Source organism: Lactuca sativa, chromosome 3 (genome assembly GCF_002870075.4).
Source record: "Lactuca sativa cultivar Salinas chromosome 3, Lsat_Salinas_v11, whole genome shotgun sequence".
NCBI lineage: Eukaryota > Viridiplantae > Streptophyta > Magnoliopsida > Asterales > Asteraceae > Lactuca > Lactuca sativa.
In genome coordinates this window covers 175,287,597-175,307,875 of record NC_056625.2, presented here as the reverse complement: position 1 = coordinate 175,307,875, position 20,279 = coordinate 175,287,597, and the positions used below count along the sequence as shown (strand labels likewise).

At 39.2% G+C, this 20,279-nt stretch overlaps 1 non-coding gene across 6 annotated transcripts; it reads left to right on the top strand.

The window, feature by feature from the left end:
• Positions 1-14,057: 14,057 nt before the first annotated feature.
• On the top strand, positions 14,058-19,000 carry LOC111882356 (uncharacterized). Of its 6 annotated transcripts, none has more exons than XR_008231252.1 (6): positions 14,058-14,461; positions 14,579-14,872; positions 14,985-15,382; positions 15,474-16,323; positions 16,575-16,717; positions 18,818-19,000. It is a non-coding gene; the product is annotated as an uncharacterized LOC111882356 (transcript). The 6 variants fall into 6 exon arrangements; XR_006189874.2 differs by lacking the exon at positions 18,818-19,000 and having other exon boundaries at positions 14,985-15,086; positions 15,177-15,382; positions 16,575-17,386; XR_006189877.2 differs by lacking the exon at positions 18,818-19,000 and having other exon boundaries at positions 14,579-14,721; positions 14,838-14,872; positions 16,575-17,385.
• The last annotated feature ends 1,279 nt before the right edge of the window (positions 19,001-20,279 follow it).

The window sequence follows — 20,279 nt, the reverse complement described above, 5'->3', positions numbered from 1 at the left end:
TTAAATTTCAAACTTGCAACATTTGTCCGGATTTGCAGTATTTTTGGAACGGAAGGGCAAAGTGGGAAATTCAGTTAAGACTATTGAGCGGGAAAATGAACGGAGTTTGACGCAAGGGAGTGACACGTGGCGGTAATGGTACTGTTTTATTAGGGGTATATTCACTTTTCCATATATATATATATATATATATATATATATATATATATATATATATATATATATATATATATATATATATATATATATATATATATGGAGTGGTTCAAATGAAAAACATAAAAGATTAAGAACCATAAAAACCCAAATTAATTAGTAAATATTTACACGGTACTCTTATTAAACATGTTAAAATCCTAATTTTTTGTGTTTTTTGGTATGAAAAGAGCAAACTTATAATTTTTACAGTCTAATATTTTCATCCGTATATGCTCTCGTATTTTAACACAAAACTTATATTAAATACAGATTTACACAATCCATTTACAGTTTAATGCAAAAAATTCACAACTTAATACAAACTATTTTACAATAATTCACTAATTCAAAAAAGCCAAAAACTCAAACTTTATCACCATATTCCACCACCAACCACCTGTATCAACTTAGTAGCCGTCATTTCTTCCAAATCTGATCTATAGATAAAATCATTCATTAACAACTTAAATACTACATTTACAATTTAATAAAGCCTATTAATTCGCTCGTTTTGAATTTAATTCAAAACAATTATAAAAACTAGTGGATTCTTACAAATTTATACAACAAAAAAAATAAATATATTTATTAGAAAATGAACACAAAAATTTATACATAAATCATTCATATTATAACACAAATTATAAAAAATTCACAGCAAAATAAAGTCAATTCACAATTTAAACAGAAAATTCATTGTTTAATGTAGACAATTTACATTTTTAAACACAAAAATCACAGTTTAATATAAAAAAATTCACAATTTAATATAGAAAATTAACAACTAAATGCATTCAATTCATAGTTTAAAACACAAAATCACAGTTTAATACAAAAAATTCATAGCTTAATATAGTTAATTCACAATTTAAACAAAAAAAGTCACAACTTAATGCATTAAATTCACAATTTAAAACACAAATATCACATCCTAATATACAAAGTTCAAAGCTTAGTACAATAAATCTCAGTTTAATATACAAAAATTATGCATTCACAACCATATTATCAACTTAACATTTTTAATACAATTAATTCACAGTTTAATACACAAAAATTACAGCATAATATAATGAACGAATAATTTAATACACAAATTTCACATCTTATATAGTCAATTCACAGTTTAAACAGAAAATCCACGTCTTAATAGAAGTTAACACTAAGATTATAAAAAAACAAATGAGAGAGTAAAACATTAAATTCACACCTTAACAGAAGAACAAAAAACAATAAAAAATGCACAGTAGAGATCTATAATAGATGTAAGTAGAAAAATAAATATAAAACATGCATTCACAGTTTAAAACTTATAAAAAATCATATATTCACAGCTTAAAGTTGTAACAAATCATGTATTCACAATATAAAACTAACATTTTCTTATTCATAACATTTAAAACTAATATTAACATGACTAAAAAAATTAGTAAAAACATTTAAACATAACAATTCACAACTTAAAAAACCTAGATTCACATTATTTGAGAAAGCATTCTTATATATATATATATATATATATATATATATATATATATATATATATATATATATATATATATATATATATATATATATATATATATATATGTATATATATTAAAAAAGAGCCATTGTTAGGAACAGTACCTAACCAGGGTACTGTTCCCCGGGTTCCCTTCCTCAACCATGCTAACCGCCCCATCACCCTTCATCCACGTAATTTACTCACCCCCTCCTTCGCCCAATCACATACACTTGCTTCCACCACCTTCTATTTCTTTCATCTGACTCCGTCTTTTGGAGACGATTCCTTCCATTCCCTACCCACCTCCAAACCACAGCCTCACTCTGTTCTATTTCTTCTATACCTCAAACATTTTGTTCTTCTTTTATACCTCACTATCTACCAACTCGATTCCGGTTGATCAGAATCAATGAATCGCTAACTGACTGCTTTCCATGGTTTTCTCCAACGCGCACTGCTTGTCACACCCCAAAACCAAGAACGACGGAATACGTTCTGGGGTGGAGGACATCATGTACATTATCATAACAATTGCATAATAGTAAAAACAAGCGACAACAACCATTTCATTAATATAGTGATTATAACTACAAACATGTTTTGCACAGTTAATAGACACCAAAACTATAAACAAAAATAAAAGATGAATCTTGTATACGCTCCATCTTCTCAAAAGCTGCACCAGTACCTGTCTATCTTTGACCAGAAGATACAAGTTATTTTAAAAACGAGTATCAACATAAAGCTGGTGAGTTCATAAGAATTTAGTGTCGTGTTTATATAAAAGTGTTTACAATCATGTAATGTAAAAGCTGTAATTACTGTTTAAGAATAGAAGAAATCCCCAGAAAATCCTATATTTTCCAAAATTGAGCATTTGTATGTTAAATCCTTCGTGTGTGTAAAAGTATTTCCATTGAAACTTTTAGTTATAAAAATAAGGTAATGAGTTTCCTTCAAGCAACGTAAACGAGGAAAAGTATTGCCGGTTGGCTGTAGTAGTGTTACAAACTTCAATTAGTAATATATATTTATTTACTTCCGGAAGTTAATTTAGACTTAAAGTCTTAGTGTGTTAATTTAGATATGGATGTGATTTCTCATGTAACCAAACTGAATGATAATAGAGGGTCCGATGACCTTCCCGGTCATACGTAGTGTAGTGATGTAGTGCCACCCCCGGGCCTAGTCGGCTCGGACTGTAGGTAACAGTCGGGATGTAATAGCGTCCGTCCTATATAGATCTATACATGTAATGTTGGTTTCCTTCCGGGAAGCTCTGGTTACATGGTATTTGCGCAGTAGAGTGACGTATAGAGGGATAGTGTGTTATACTCTGGATTAGTGTATTCTCTTGTGTTATAGTATAGTAAACTTTTAGTATAGTACATAGAGTGTTCTCTTTAACGTGCATTAACTTGTAATAGTAGTAATCATAGTGAGTATAGTAGTAATAGAGGTAACGAGCAGTAGTCTTAACTATACCTATTATAGTTAAATAGAGTGTGGAATTGCATGCCTTTGATTTACAAAGGTATTGAATAAGATGAAGATTTTCATATCTAACACAAATATATATGATATATAACTAAGAAATCAATGACAGTCGGACGGATAACAATATACCCTAAGACCACAATCAAACAAGAACAGGAAATAAGGCGAGCTATCGGTCCTAAGTCTTTCAAGTCTTACTTATATAAATATATGAGTGTAGATATAGTTTAAAAGAAAAGTAGTTTAAACACAGTTTGAAAATAGTTTAACAACAATCTAATCTTGAAAATGCGTTTGATAATTATTTAAAACAGTTTTATTGATAAGTAGCTAAAAGTATAGAAAATCCTTTTTAGTTGTAGGTTATAAATCACATATGATTTGATACTAACACTTGTTGCATTTAACTTGTATCCCCCCCTAAAACATGTAAAAACATTTGAAAAGGTTCATTAAGGGGTATGAACTCACCTGCAGCGAGTTTAGTGGGTTAAGTTGTCGGGTAGAATGTTAGACACCAAATGAGAATATGAACACTCACATGGATCCTATGAAACATGTAGTGACACATAATGGTGTCTAATTAGTTATCTAATCACTAAATAAGTAAGCAATGACACCCTAATGCATGAAAACACTTTGTTTTATGTGCTAGAAGGCTATTGGGTTGCAAGGAATTAGTGTAAGGCCTCACTATGGAGTTTACTCCTCAAATACTCACCTTAGGTGAGTTTACGGTTGAGGAACCAAATCCCCCATGAGTTTACGGCCGTAAAATCATGGTAGGAGTATATTTGTGTGCCTTAAGGTTTCTTGTATCACTAGGAAGGGTTCTAGGGTTAAATACAAGGCTTGAGGGGTGTTTAGGGTTCAAATGGGGCACTCCCTTGGAGTTTGCCGTCCTTGGACCACTACTTGGGAGTTTACGATCGTAAACACTAGGGTTTACGATCGTAAACACTAGGGTTTACGGTCTTAAACCCTTTAGCACATCATTCACTTCGTGTTTTGTGGTCCTAATCTCAATCATACAAGTTTCTAGCCCAATAGGCATGCTAAGGAAGGAGTTAGGGGCACCAAAACACCATTTTTGGTGTTTACGGTTTTTATGTTTAAGGTTCATGAATATTCATGGACCGTAAACTCATGTTTACCCTCCTAAAGGCTCGATTTTTGGTTTCTAACTTCATGCATGTATGTTTCTAAGTCAAGGACGAGTATTAGAAGAGTTTTGGAGGGATTTTGGGCTTCACCCCCCCCCCCCCCCCCTTAAGGGTGTTTACGGTTTTGGGAGGTATTCTGAAACCATAAACTCGAGTTCTTAATGTTTTGAGTGATTAAATCCTGGGTTTTTATGAATGCAAAGCTAAACAACAAGCTAGGGAGTATTACTTACGATTTTTGAGCTTGAATGAGGTGATTCTTGAATAAACCCAACTTCTAGAGAGAGAAAGTAGAGAGAGAGAGTGACTAGAGTGGTAAAAAGATCCATCTAGTGCCCACTCACCCTTTATATAGGGGTTGGGTTTGTGGCCAGGTGGGAATCTACCCAATACTGACGCTAAACGGGGTTTAAATTTTTACCCGATTAAATAGTCGTAAATAAAAAAAACTTTTTCCAACTAAACGGGAGGGTAATTCACGTGTTTTTATTTATTTTATTACGACACTAATAAATAAAATAAAATAAAACATTTATTGATTTGTCCACTCCAAATGTTAACGGAATCTTAATAAAAATAGAATATTCTATTAACGGAAACGGGTTATAACGATGGAATAAATTTTGGGTTGTCGCATCATCCCCCCGTTAGAGGAAATTTTGTCCCGGAATTTAGAATTCAAGCAGCTAAGTTATGACAGTAATACTAAGCAAAGAGATGGGGATACTTGAGTTTCATTTGATCCTCGCGCCCCGAAGTGAACTCCGGTCCTTGTTTAGCGTTCCAGCGAACCTTCACAATTGGGATGCGGCTTTTTTTCGTTCGTTTGACCTCTCGGTCCATAATCTCCGCAGGCTCTTCCACGAAGTTGAGGCTCTCATTGACCTCGATCTCGTCGAGTGGGATTACGAGAGTCTCGTCGGATAGGCCTTTCTTCAGGTTTGAGACATGGAAGGTAGGATGTATGTTACTGAGCTCGCGGGGTAGGTTGAGTTTGTAAGCTACAGGGCCGATTCTAGCGAGAATCTCGAAAGGCCCTATGTACCTTAGGTTCAGCTTTCCACACTTTCCAAAGTGTATCGTGCCCTTCCAGGGTGAGGCTTTCAAAAGGACTCGGTCTCCCACCTGTAATTCCAAGGGTTTTCTTCGTTTATCTGCGTAGCTTTTCTGTCGATCTCTAGCGGCTTTTAATCGTTCACGAATTTGTACAATCTTCTCGGTCATTTCCCGAATGATCTCCGGACCCGTGAGAGCGCTATTAGGAAATCGTCCTTTAGCTAACTGAGTGTCACCCACTTCAGCCCAACACAGAGGGGATCTGCACTTCCGGCCGTAGAGGGCTTCGAACGGAGTTGCCTTGATGCTCGTGTGATAACTGTTATTGTAAGAAAACTCTACCAGGGGTAAGTGGGTATCCCATGCCTTACCAAAGTCGATCACATAGGCTCGCAACATATCTTCCAAGGTTTGAATAGTTCTCTCACTTTGCCCGTCGGTCTACGGATGATAGGTTGTACTCATGTCCAACCTCGTCCCTAAGGTGCTTTGTAGCGATTGCCAAAATATCGAAGTGAAACTGCTATCTCTATCGGAGATTATAGATATAGGGACACCATGCAATCGTACGATTTCCTTAATGTATGTTCTTGTGAGTTTCTCCATCTTATCTGTCTCTTTGATGGGTAGGAAGTGCGCGGACTTGGTCAATCTCTCTACGATGACCCATATGGTATCCGGCCCAGCCGTTGTCTTGGGTAGCTTAGTTATGAAATCCATTGTGATCCACTCCCACTTCCATTCCGGTATCTCCGGTTGCTGGAGAAGACCTGATGGCTTCTGGTATTCGACCTTGACCTTCGTGCAAATAAGGCATTTACTCACAAAGGTAGTAATCTCTGCTTTCATGTTAGGCCACTAGTATAACTTTTTGAGATCCAGATACATCTTATCTGAACCTGGGTGAACGGAATATTGAGTGTCGTGTGCTTCCTTCATGACCAAGTATCTGAAACCACCATGACACGACGTCCAGATTCGGTCCATGAGATATAAGGCTCCGTCACCCTTGACCTCCAAGTTCTTATCCATTCCATGTAAGGATTCTCCCGCCACATTCTCAGGCTTCAAAGCTTCGAGCTGAGCCACCTTAATCTGTGCGGATAGATGCGAATGGATAGTCATTGTTAATGACTTGACTCTTCGACCAGAATACTCTTTTCTACTTAGGGCATCTGCTACTACATTGGCTTTTCCCAGGTGATAACGAATCTCGCAGTCGTAATCATTGAGTAGCTCGACCCACCGTCGTTGTCTCATACTGAGCTCCTTTTGGTTCAGTATGTGTTGGAGGATTTTGTGGTCAGTGTATATTGTGCTCTTCGTACCATACAGGTAATGTCTCCAGATCTTTAGAGCGAATACCACCGCTCCTAACTCGAGGTCGTGTGTGGTGTAGTTAACCTCATGTGTCTTCAGCTGCCTCGAGGCATAGGCGATGACCTTACCTCGTTGCATCAGGACACAACCGAGCCCCTGGTTAGACGCATTGCAGTATACTACAAAATATTCTATCCCCTCGGGGAGGGACAGTATTGGTGCGGTGCATAAGGCTCGTTTCAAGGTCTGGAATGCTTTCTCCTATTTCTCTCCCCATTCAAAGGCCATGCCCTTCTGGGTCAATGTGGTAAGGGGTTCGCAATCGTAGAGAAGTTCTGAATGAATCTACGGTAGTAGCCAGCGAGGCCAAGAATTCCAATGTGACGAATTTCTGTAGGCGTCTTTGGTGCTGACCAGTTCTCGATAACTTTAATCTTGGATGGGTGCACGTGGATTCCTTCCTCACTAACCACGTGTCCTAAGAATTCCAATCTTCGGATCCAAAATTCGCACTTAGAGAACTTCGCATATAACTTTTCTGACCGTAGGGTTTCTAGGACTTGCCGTAGGTGATCGCTATGCTCTTCCTTGCTTCGAGAGTAGATGAGTATGTCATCAATGAAGACGATGACGAACTGATCCAAGTAAGGACAACACACCATATCCATTAAATCCATGAATACTGCGGGCGCGTTGGTCAGTCCGAACGGCATTACTACGAACTCGTAGTGCTCGTAACGAGTTCGGAAGGCTGTTTTCGGAACATCCTCCTCAAGCACTCATAACTAGTGATACCCGGACCTAAGATCAATCTTTGAAAAGTAACTCGCCCCTTGCAGTTGGTCGAATAGGTTGTCTATACGAGGAAGAGGGTAGCAATTTTTTACCGTCAGTTTGTTGAGTTCTCTGTAGTTGATGCACATACGAAATGATCCGTCCTTCTTCTTTACGATCAAGACCGGTGCTCCCCAGGGTGACTAGCTTGGTCTTATAAAGCCCTTGCTGAGCAACTCATTAATTTGACCGGACAGTTCTTGCATCTCAGCAGGCGCTAGACGATAGGGCGATTTAGCTACGGGGGTAGCCCCTGGAATTAGGTCGATTCTGAACTCAACCTGACGTTTGGGAGGTAAACTTGGGAGCTCCTCTGGAAAGACGTCGGGGAAATTGCATACGACGGGGAAGTCTTTTAATCTTTCATTTTCTGGCTCGTGTCAACGACGTTTGCAAGGAATGCGTGATATTCCTTACGTAAATACTTCTGGGCTTGAATACTTGAGATGATACGAAGGCTCGTACCGGGTTTGTCTTCGTAGATTAACAAGGTTTCGCTATTTGGCAGATTTAAGCGGATGGTTTTGTCGAAGCATAGGATATCAGCGCGATGGAGACTCAACTAGTCCATGCCCACAATGACATCGAAACTGTTGATCGAAATGGGTATGAGGTCGATTGGGAATGAATGATCATCTAGAGTGAGGGTGCATCCTATGTAGATTTCGTTAGAGCTTTCTGTCTTTCTGTTAGCCATTTCTACGACGAATGTTTCTTTTAGTGGTTGAGGGGATTGCTTAAGTAAGTGTTTAAAGTTTTGGTTTATGAAGCTTCTTTCTGCACCACTATCGAATAAAACACAAGCATAAGAGTTGTTGAGAAGGAACGTACCCGTGACTATTGTGGGGTCCGCTACTACTTCATTGTGGCCAATAGCGAGTAGTCTTCCCGTTCCTCCTGTATTCCCGGCCTTCAGACAGTTTTTCTTGAAATGACCTACCTCTCTACAGCCATAACAGGCCTGGCTCACTCCCAAGCTGGGGACTTGAGAGATAGGTTTGGGTTGGGATCTACAAAACCGGACGGTATGGCCCTTCCGGTCGCAGTTGGTGCAGTGTAATTCACGGCAGGGGCTGTTGTGATGGAAGGGACACTTGGGACACTTGGGTAGGTTTCCAACATAGGTTTTTGCTGGTACTGGCATAGCAGGAGTGGTAGCAGCATGGACAACCACTATATGTTGGTTTTTGGAAGAGGATTGAGCTTTCTTGTCCCTCTTTTTGTCCCATCGCTTCCTCTTGTTGTCGGATGTCTTGGGCGGTGCAGTGGCAGTTGTTCTTGCAGTTGATGGGGTGGAAGGAGTTTCATGATCAATCAACCTGTGGGCCAACTCCTTGGCGCTGTCAAAGGTTGCACGGTTTGAAGATAGAACGTTTCCTCGATACGGGGGAACTAAACCCCAGATGCATCGTTCAATTTTCTTGCTTTCAGAAGGTATCATGTTAGGGCACATAGCAACCAGGTCGCAGAACCTGGCTGTATAAGCCACAATGTCTGTCCCCTTCATCTTGAGGTTCCAGAGTTCCTCCTCAAGCTTCTGAACCTCACCTCTAGGGCAGTACTCCCTTCTCAGTAGGTCCTTTAGTGTGTCCTAGCCCATGACATTGGCTGTTACTAGAGAGAGAGAGAACTGACATGGCCATTCCACCATGTCAGGGCCCATTCAGTGAAGGTGGCAGCAGCGAACTTTATTTTGCTTTCTTCGGGGCATGAGCACATTTCGAAAACAGCTTCGGCTCTTTCGATCCATTGGGACAGAGCAAGGATTCCTCCGATCCCATTGAAAAATGTTGGTTTACAGTTCATGAAATCCTTATAAGTACACCCCTGTGTACGTGAGGGAATTTCACCATGTCTGGAGTTGGTTCCCATTCCGGCTCCACTAGCATCGCCATAATTCGTTTGGGCCATGGCTGCCGTCACAGCTGCGGTCACAGCTGTTTGAAACAACACTGGATCAAACTGCGGAAGAGGAGGTGGGGTTTGAGTCGCAGGTCTGCCTCTGTTCGGGCGCTTGCGAGGAGGCATCCTTTACTGAAAGTTCATAGAGATGATGACAATAGTAAGAGTCTATTGCAAGTATGATAAGAGTGTTTCATGGACTAAATCAACATAGCCCAAAAATCAGAGAGAGAGAGTCATAACAACAGAGTAGTTAACTGCCAATTTTACTGGTATTAATGATGTAATATGAGTTCGGGAAAAGTGACCTAAAAGTAGGTCTTACATCAAACCATAAGGAAAATTGTTGGTGACCTAATTAGAGTACTTTCAAAGTTTGGAAGGTTTACAGACAAGTGCTCTACCGAGCATAGAAAAGAAAAGGCTAGTCCTTAAACAAAAGAGTGAGATGTTTTGACGTCTTCTACTGGCGACGGGTACCCATTGGGCGAACCCTCAGATCAGCTAGTTGGCACATAACTTCCTGAAGATGTCGTTCATGAGCCCTCTGACGTGCTCAGAGTTCCCTAACTTTGGCTCGGGATGCAGCTAGCTGTTGCTGCAGAGCCTCATTGGTCCTCCTCGTCCTATCCATAGCTTCTTCCAGTTGGCGGATGCGAACAGTGTTGAGATTAGAGTTGGCATCCACTTCCACAACTCGGCCAATAGCTGCTTGACCTTGCTCGACATTCCTGGCAATCTTTCGGACCATGATGGGAAAAACTCGGTCTGTTGATCCTCATTCGCTTATGTTGTAGAAGCTTCGGTCTCCATTGAAAGGTAAGGGTTGACCCTGCTCAGTGCTCCATCGGTTCAAGGTTATTGCCCACATGGGAGTGGGACCTTGAAATGTCGGGCGGGGGTTGGGGTTTGGAGCTACAGGGGGTAGGTTGTTAACTTCTGGCTCGGAGCTGGAGCTATCCGAAAAGCCTTCTGCATGGTGATCATCCAATGGGATCGGGTGATCATCTTCTGGCTCCTCATCGAGCCATCGTCCATTTCCTTGGTTTGGATAATACGGATCGCCGGGATGGTAGAAGCCAGCCATGCTATCTACGTGAGAATGGGGAAAGAAAGGTTAATAGACGTACTAATCTAGGTTACTTATAAGATGATCATTATTAGTCGACCCAATACTTGCATAGTGCATACCAATTACATGTAACCGAAGCAAGATAGTCCTTCGAATAAGCGACCCTAACTCCAGATCCCCAATCAAACAAGAACAGGAAATGAGGCAAAGGTCACAGATTCTAAGTCTATAGTGCCCTAGTCACATGTAACTATGGTGTACCCACTTAGAAACTATTGCCCTAGTAGTAACGACCCTTTTTAGTTATCACATATGTAGTTAGTAGAATACATAATACTCCTATAGTATTCTTGTTCTAATGTTCTGGTGGTAGTGTTCGTAAGTTTTTAGACTCGTTGCAACACCATAATCACTCTTAGGCACATGCTAGTCACTCCTGGAAAAATGTAGTTGATTAGGCTACATCCATCTAGATGTGACTATATGTCTCTAAGCCCAATCGTGATGTTCAACAATCTTAATACTTTTGTTCTGTTCTAGTATGATACTGACCCTTGTATTGGTGAATGTATTTATATACTTAATTAAATACTTAGCATTTAAAAGTATATATACTTCGTCAGAGTGTTTTAGTCCCGAAGTGTTTATAGTTTGTATATCTTTTATTGGTTAATATACTTGATTCAATCTAAACAATGCTCTGATACCAATCTGTCACACCCCAAAACCGAGAACGGCGGAATATGTTCTGGGGTGGAGGACGTCATGTACAGTATCATAACAATTGCATAATAGTAAAAACAAGTCACAACAACCATTTCATTAATATAGTGATTATAATTACAAACGTGTTCTGCACAGTTAATAGACACCAAAAGTATAAACAAAAATAAAAGATGAATCTTGTATACCTGTCTATCTTTGACATGAAGATACAAGTTATTTTGAAAACAAGTATCAGCATAAAGCTGGTGAGTTCATAAGAATTTAGTGTCGTTGTTTAGATAAAAGTGTTTACAATCATGTAATGTAAAAGCTGTAATTACTGTTTGAGAATAGAAGAAATCCCTAGAAATTCCTATATTTTCCAAAATTGAGCATTTGTATGTTAAATCCTTCGTGTGTGTAAAAGTATTTCCATTGAAACTTTCAGTTATAAAAATAAGGTAATGAGTTTCCTTCAAGCAACGTAAACGAGGAAAAGTATTGCCGGTTAGTTGTAGTAGTGTTGCAAACTTCAATTAGTAATATATATTTATTTACTTCGGGAAGTTAATTTAGACTTAAAGTCTTAGTGTGTTAATTTAGATATGGATGTGATTTCTCATGTAACCAAACTGAATGATAATAGAGGGTCCGATGACCTTCCCGGTCATATGTAGTGTAGTGATGTAGTGCCACCCCTGGGCCTAGTCGGCTCAGACTGTAGGTAACAGTCGGGATGTAATAGCGTCCGTCCTATATAGATCTATAAATGTAATGTTGGTTTCCTTCCGGGAAGCTCTGGTTACATGGTATTTGCGCAATAGAGTGCCGTATAGAGGGATAGTGTGTTATACTCTGGATTAGTGTATTCTCTTGTGTTATAGTATAGTAAACTTTTAGTATAGTACATAGAGTGTTCTCTTTAACGTGCATTAACTTGTAATAGTAGTAATCATAGTGAGTATAGTAGTAATAGAGGTAACGAGCAGTAGTCTTAACTATACCTATTATAGTTAAATAGAGTGTGAAATTGCATGCCTTTGATTTACAAAGGTATTGAATAAGATGAAGATTTTCATATCTAACACAAATATATATGATATATAACTAAGAAATCAACGACAGTCGGACGGATAACAATATACCCTAAGACCACAATCAAACAAGAACAGGAAATAAGGCGAGCTATCGGTCCTAAGTCTTTCAAGTCTTACTTATATAAATATATGAGTGTAGATATAGTTTAAAAGAAAAGTAGTTTAAACACAGTTTGAAAATAGTTTAACAACAATCTAATCTTGAAAATGCGTTTGATAATTATTTAAAACAGTTTTATTGATAAGTAGCTAAAAGTATAGAAAATCCTTTTTAGTTGTAGGTTATAAATCACATATGATTTGATACTAACACTTGTTGCATTTAACTTGTATCCCCCCCTAAAACATGTAAAAACATTTGAAAAGGTTCATTAAGGGGTATGAACTCACCTGCAGCGAGTTTAGTGGGTTAAGTTGTCAGGTAGAATGCTAGACACCAAATGAGAATATGAACACTCACATGGATCCTATGAAACATGTAGTGACACATAATGGTGTCTAATTAGTTATCTAATCACTAAATAAGTAAGCAATTACACCCTAATGCATGAAAACACTTTGTTTTATGTGCTAGAAGGCTATTGGGTTGCAAGGAATTAGTGTAAGGCCTCACTATGGAGTTTACTCCTCAAATACTCACCTTAGGTGAGTTTACGGTTGAGGAACCAAATCCCCCATGAGTTTACGGCCATAAACTCATGGTAGGAGTATATTTGTGTGCCTTAAGGTTTCTTGTATCACTAGGAAGGGTTCTAGGGTTAAATACAAGGCTTGAGGGGTGTTTAGGGTTCAAATGGGGCACTCCCTTGGAGTTTGCCGTCCTTGGACCACTACTTGGGAGTTTACGGTCGTAAACACTAGGGTTTACGGCCGTAAACCCTTTAGCATATCATTCACTTCGTGTTTTGTGGTCCTAATCTCAATCATACAAGTTTCTAGCCCAATAGGCATGCTAAGGAAGGAGTTAGGGGCACCAAAACACCATTTTTGGTGTTTATGGTTTTTGTGTTTACGGTTCATGAATATTCATGGATCGTAAACTCATGTTTACCGTCCTAAAGGCTCGATTTTTGGTTTCTAACTTCATGCATGTATGTTTCTAAGTCAAGGACGAGTATTAGAAGAGTTTTGGAGGGATTTTGGGTTTCAAAAACCCCCCCTTAAGGGTGTTTATAGTTTTGGGAGGGATTCCCAAACCGTAAACTCGAGTTTTTAAGGTTTTGAGTGATTAAATCCCGGGTTTGTATGAATGCAAAGCTAAACAGCAAGCTAGGGAGTATTACTTATGGTTTTGGAGCTTGAATGAGGTGATTCTTGAATAAACCCAACTTCTAGAGAGAGAAAGTAGAGTAACTAGAGTGGTAAAAAGCTCCATCTAGTGCCTACTCACCCTTTATATAGGGGTTGTGTTTGTGGCCAGGTGGGAATCTACCAAATACTGACGCTAAACGGGGTTTAAATTTTTACCCGATTAAATAGTCGTAAATAAAAAAAAACTTTTTCCAACTAAACGGAAGGGTAATTCGCGTGTTTTTATTTATTTTATTACGACACTAATAAATAAAATAAAATAAAATATTTATTGATTTGTCCACTCCAAATGTTAACGGAATCTTAATAAAAATAGAATATTCTATTAATGGAAACGGGTTATAACGATGAAATAAATTTTGGGTTGTCACACTGCTACTCAACATCTTCGTCAATGGCGGTGTCGACTGCAGATGACATTCGATTTTTAGATTCTACGAATCGATTCCACCACTCTGTACGCTTCTCTAAACCACCGTTTCACTCAACTCAAGCGGAAGAAAGACGGGGGAAGTTGGATATCGATGGTCGGACCGTCACTCCTATACACGGTATGTAATTCCAACCCGTCGTCTGGCTAGGGTTTCTTACTTTGATTCAAAGCTGGGAGTATCATCTTTCTTCGTTGTCTCCTTCTTTCACCGACATAACTACTGTGTGTTATATGCTTTGTATTTTTGAACATTCAAAACCTTCACGACAAAGAAGACGAAGAAGAATCGAAATCATCTGCTCCATTAAATTTCTAGATTGTCTTACACCACCGGTGCTACCAGAGTAATCAGCGAAACACACATAGGTAATCTTTTACATATTATTTACGCTCAAGTCTTGATTACTTCTCCAAATCCTAATGATTTACTATTTATTTCTCTGTGATTTGTTGTTTCTTCTATTAATATGAAACTTTCTTTAGTTGTAAACTTTGAAGAATGGCATCTGGGTTCTCCTTCCTCCATCTTTGATTACAAGTGATGTCCACCCATCGGTTTTGCTTCTGTTATACGCTTCAAGGCCTAAACCTATGTTGCTCACTGTTGCCATAACCACCATCTCTTGGTATTCTATGATATTTGTCAAAAAATAAATCATTGAAGCCCACTTAAGGTAATTTTATGGTCATGTACGATTGAATAACAGTGCTGAAGTAGTTAAGTTTATGTTGAACATGGCAGGACCTGAAACACTTGACTTGGAAGCAATGAACATGGTGTGTAAAATCTTTATTCACTCATTATCAGATTTGATTATTCATATAATCTGTTTATAATTTTCACTTTAAAAAATAGAAACTTATTGTCTTGCTATATTTGACTTTGCAGTATGGAGAAACACCATTGCATATGGCTGCTAAAACAGTTGTAATGAAGCTACAGGGCTTCTTCTTTCTCATGGAGCTTCTACCGAAGCTAAAGCAAATTTATGTACTTTGTTTATGTCATTTATTGAGCATTACAATTTTTATATAATCTAAGCTTGATAAAAAAAAATTAATCTTTATCATCCATATGCAGTTAAACAAAAGCTAAAATGGATGAACTTGAAAATGAATTATCCAATTTAGTGGGGCGTCATGAGCTTAAATTACAACTTAGAAAATGGGCTAAAGGGATGCTTTTAGATGAAAGGCAAAGAGCCCTTGGTTTAAAAGTTGGGACCCCTAGACCACCTCATATGGCCCTCCTTGGTAATCCAGGAACAGGAACAGGAACAGGAACAGGTAAAATTACTTATATACCATCAACAACCTTCTATTTGTAATTTGGGATTGTGGGGGCAAAACTGTGATTTCCAAATCGTATTGTATATAGGTAAAACTATGGTAGCTCGGATTCTTGGAAAGCTATTTTTTATGGTTGGGATTTTACCAACGGATAAGGCGACAGAGGTGCAAAGAACATATTTGGTTGGTTACTTTTCTTTGATAAACTTGGGATTTATGTATAAGGATACTATTAATAAGGAAAATTCTAACAGTGTAGCCAAATTATTGAAATGTGGTCACTAATGAATGATTATTACTCTTAAAAATAAATATCATATTTTTTGCCTTCCATAATATGTTACCTTTGCAAAAAAATGACGAATATTATACAATGTGCAACAATATTGGAGGATACCTGGAATTGTGAGCCCGATTAAGAACTTAACTAGGATCAAGTGGATCTTTAGGTAAACTTTTTACGTCTCTCCTTTCAGTGATTCAAGTTTTATGCATAAATTCTTATATTTGTTTTTTTTTTATTTCTAAATTTTGCTCAATCTTCTATTTTTTAAAAATTATTTATTGTAGGTTCTATCTATTTCTATTGATGACATAATTAAACGTTAATTCTATTTGGATGGAAAGTTCTCAGAAACCATATCCAGGAGGACGAAAATTTTGTCAACTTCTTCTTAATGAATACTATGTAATTCATAAATCTGTGATCATCGATGATAAAAGGGATAAATGCAAACAATTTCAATGTATGCTTACAATTATATTCACAAATACGGGCATAAATCCAACTTAATGGTTTCTTCAGTCTGAAACAAATAGTATGTTTACAATCTTTTTTTATTAACCTTCAACTAATTTTCTGATTTTTGAGAGGAATGTCAAATTCGGAGGGTTCATCTACTGCAACACCCACCTTCTACTATAATATTGGCTTCCAGGTGAAATTATATTTGATGTTTTTCCATTTATATTTTCTTTCCCATCTCCATTTACACAATTGTTCAATTCTTTGTATGTAATTGTATTTTCGTTTTTGTTCATGAAGCTGTTGTATGCTGTTTTAGTTTTGGCATCTATGCCTCTTTAGTTTATTTGCCCTGAATAACACTGGACTACGGTTTTTTTGGTAACTTTTGTTATATGGACTTTATAAAATTGCATTTTGATATGTATTTGTTTTGGATTACAGGGTCTTTTGTCATTATCATTTCCAGTTGAGAATTGAAACACATCGGTTGCGATGACAACATTGAGGAATCATTTGGATTGAACCGAGAATTTTCCTTTTGTGAAGAGAATTTTAGACTTCCATGTGCTGCTTTTGTTATCCAGGTATCTAGACATGAATTCAGATGTGCCAACATTAGTAGGCTATAAATATATCAATATTTCTTATTAATAGAATGAAATGTACCTTTTTTTTATCGATGCTTATTATCTTGGAATGGAAGGAATGTTTACATTGAAATCTGATTACTTAATTTGGGTAGTTCTTATATGTTTTGTAACACCCAAAGTTTTGAAGGCCAAGAAAGGAAAGAAAACCCTAATTTTTAGGGGCGACTCGGCGAGTCCAAGGAGGAACTCGGCGAGTCCGAGCGGGATCCGGGTCGAGGTGTAAGTGACCGACTTGGCGAGTCGGCCAAGTGGACTCGGCGAGTCTGGTCTGTGCGAGGAAAACCCTAAATCCGGGACTTTGGGCGCTATTTAAGCTCCTTATTCTCTCCATTAGGGTTCCTTAGAGCCTCCCTCATTCAGAAAGCGAACCCTAAGCCTCCATTGTTGTGCATTCAAGCTTCCAAGCCATTTTTGGATGGATTGAAGGAAGAAGAAAGAGGGGAATCAGTGAAACTTCAAGGATTGGCTTCAGATCTGGAGTTTGTGGAGCCTTTCTGAGATATTGAAGGTAATAATTCGTTTCTCTCCTTTAGATCTTCCATGGTTGAGAGATTTGGGGCTTTTAAGCCATGGTTTGTCACCCATTTGAGTTAGAAGCCGGATCTGGAGTTGCTACTTCAGATCCAAGTGTGTTATGGACTAGAGAAGCATAAAGTATCAGCCCTTGAGTCATTTTTTGAATCCCCTTGGCCTTAAACCCTATTTTATGGTGTATTTTGCCTAGATCTCCATCTCTACATGTAAAGTTTGCAACTTTACGTGAGGAATAGGCATGGGAAGGGTGGATCTACAGTTTGGAGTCCATGCATGACTAAAAAGTCCTCTGCATGTTTGAAGATCTGAATGGACTCGGCGAGTCCTTTGAGTGGACTCGGCGAGTAGCATGAAGACGAGGAGGAACTCGACGAGTGGGATGAACAGCTCGTCGAGTCAGATGATGTTGGGCAGGAACTCGGCGAGTTGGATGAACCACTCAGCGAGTCTGTTGAAGGTTGTCCTGGACTCGGTGAGTCTGTTCTTGGACTCGGCAAGTCAGGTCACGAAACCCCACACCCTTCGAGTTGAGACTCGAAACAGTGAGACGAATGGAGACTCGGTGAGTTGGACAGGTCAGGACTCGGTAATCAGTAGACTCGGCGAGTCGAGTCGCTAAGAGGAGGACTCTGAACATATGAACTCGGCGAGTCAATAGGGTGACTCGGCGAGTAGGGTTGACCTGGAAGGTTGACTTTGACCAGGACTTTGACCTTGACCAGAGTTGACTTAGTTGACTTTCGGGGGATAGTTAGACAAAGTGTTGCATTGATATTGGTAGCTCGGGGAGCTAGTGGAGCAGGAGTTCAGAGAGCTGTCAGTCAGCAGCCAGAGGATTATCAGCAGAGTTCAGCAGTGCGAGGTGAGTCTCCTCACTGTTTGTATGGGTCTAAGGCACCAATGCCGGCCCATTTAAAATATGCATGAAAGACCAGGGGCGGCTCCTGGCACACAGTATGTTATTATGTATGGTAGGAAGACCCGGGGGTTAGCCCTAGGCAATATGCATTAAGGACCAGGGGGCGGCTCCTGGCACACAATATGTTATTATGGATGATAGGAAGACCCGGGGGTTAGCCCTAGGCAATATGTATGAAAGACCAGGAGGTGGCTCCTGGCGCATTGTATGAAATTATATATGAAAGACCAGGAGGTGGCTTCTGGTACACTGTATGCTGTTTAGCGAAGTAGAGTAGTATGTACGGTTGTCTTTGTGATACTTGCATAAAAGACCAGGGGGTGGCCCTTGGCACATGTCTGTAAGACTAGGTGGTGGCCCTTGGCACTTGTGTGTAAGACCCAGGGAGCGGCCCAGGCTTGACCAGGAAGACCACGCGCGGCCCGTGGCATAATGGCAAGACTATGTTTAGCACATAGCACCTTACTTGATTATGGATAAGTCGGTTATGTATGGTTCTTGGCTATGAATGGTTTGTATGGTATGTGGTATCTGGGGAACTCACTAAGCTTCGTGCTTACGGTTTTCAGTTCTGGTTTCAGGTACTTCCGGTAGCGGAGGGGAGAGCTCGGGGTGATCGCATGGCACACACCATAGACTAGATAGCCTGGGAATGTTTTACGCTGATAATGAACATGTGTTTTGGGAATTAATACTCTGATTATGTTTTGGATTGAAGTTTTTGCTCTAAGTAATGTTTTATTAAATGAAATTTTTAGTCTTGAATTTTGGGTCGTTACAAGTTGGTATCAGAGCCTTGGTTTGAGGGATTCGGGCATACTCTCGGGTGTGCCTGAACTCAAACTAAGGGGTCGGATAAAAAGTTTTCAAAAATGAAAAGACAGTTTGGTAAAAAAAAGAATTTTGAGAACGAAAAACAGTTTTAGAAAAGCAAAAAGAATTCAAAAAGAAAAGAACTTTGAAAAGAGAAAAGGGGTGCGGTGCATAAAATCAACCGAGCTCAAGTAAGTACCCCAATATACCCATACAAGTTTATGTTATGATTATCAGATAATAGAATAGCATGCTAGATTAGGACTAAGGGTCTAGGGAGGATGCCTTATGTGCCTGTTATATGTGCTTTTGAGCTGCATGATAGTGGTGGCTAGACAGTAGTAGGATAGCCTGTTTAGGTTATGCCTGACTTTATGAGCTTGTGTTGTATGCTAGTTCAGATTCTTGATATGATATTATGATTGCTTAAGTATGTTATGGTTAGATTTTCCCTTGTCTGAATGCTGCTTGCTTTGTGCTTTGTGGGATTCTAAGTGATGGGAGTTAGCCATTAGGTGAATACGTCATGTCACATGTGATCAGGGTTGAATAATCTCAGAGTGTGGGATTTGGCCCTATTGTGCAGCTCTCGTTTAAGTCTAACCGTGGTAGGGACGAGTCTTTTACTCGAAGGATTATCTGAGCCGCGTCACATGTGATGGTATCCAGGTAATGGCTAATTGGCATCACATTCAGCAGCTGAGGACTGATTGAGTTGGATTAGAGGTTTCCCTAGGGCAAGCCTAGGATGAGGTAGTGCTAGGAGTAGTAGTAGTAGAAAAGGGACCTGGTGGAGTCGAAGCAGTTCCTGAGGAAAGTACAGATAGATGTGGAAGGTAGTATGGGCCCGTACTACTGAAAGCAGAGGATCCGTACTCGATTCGAGAAGGGCCAAGATAAGACCGGGAACCTGGTAGTGTGTGTGTTTGATCTTGCAGCAGTGATCCGTATTCTGATAGTGGTTGCGTTATATTTTCAACATGGTGACGTTGCGAGAGAGAACAGTGGGCGGGTCAGGATCCGGTTCAGGATCAGGTTCGGGCGCGGGATCCGAACCAGTTGATGATGGGTTGCGCGAGTTCATCGCATCTGAGATTACGAGAGGCATCCTTGAGGCGACCCCGGTCATTTTCGGGTCGATCATTGAGCTGATGGAGGATCGCCTCCGAGCTTTCAGGAGTGATTTGGTGTCTGGCTAGGCAAGTACGCGCACGCTGTCCTTCAAGGACT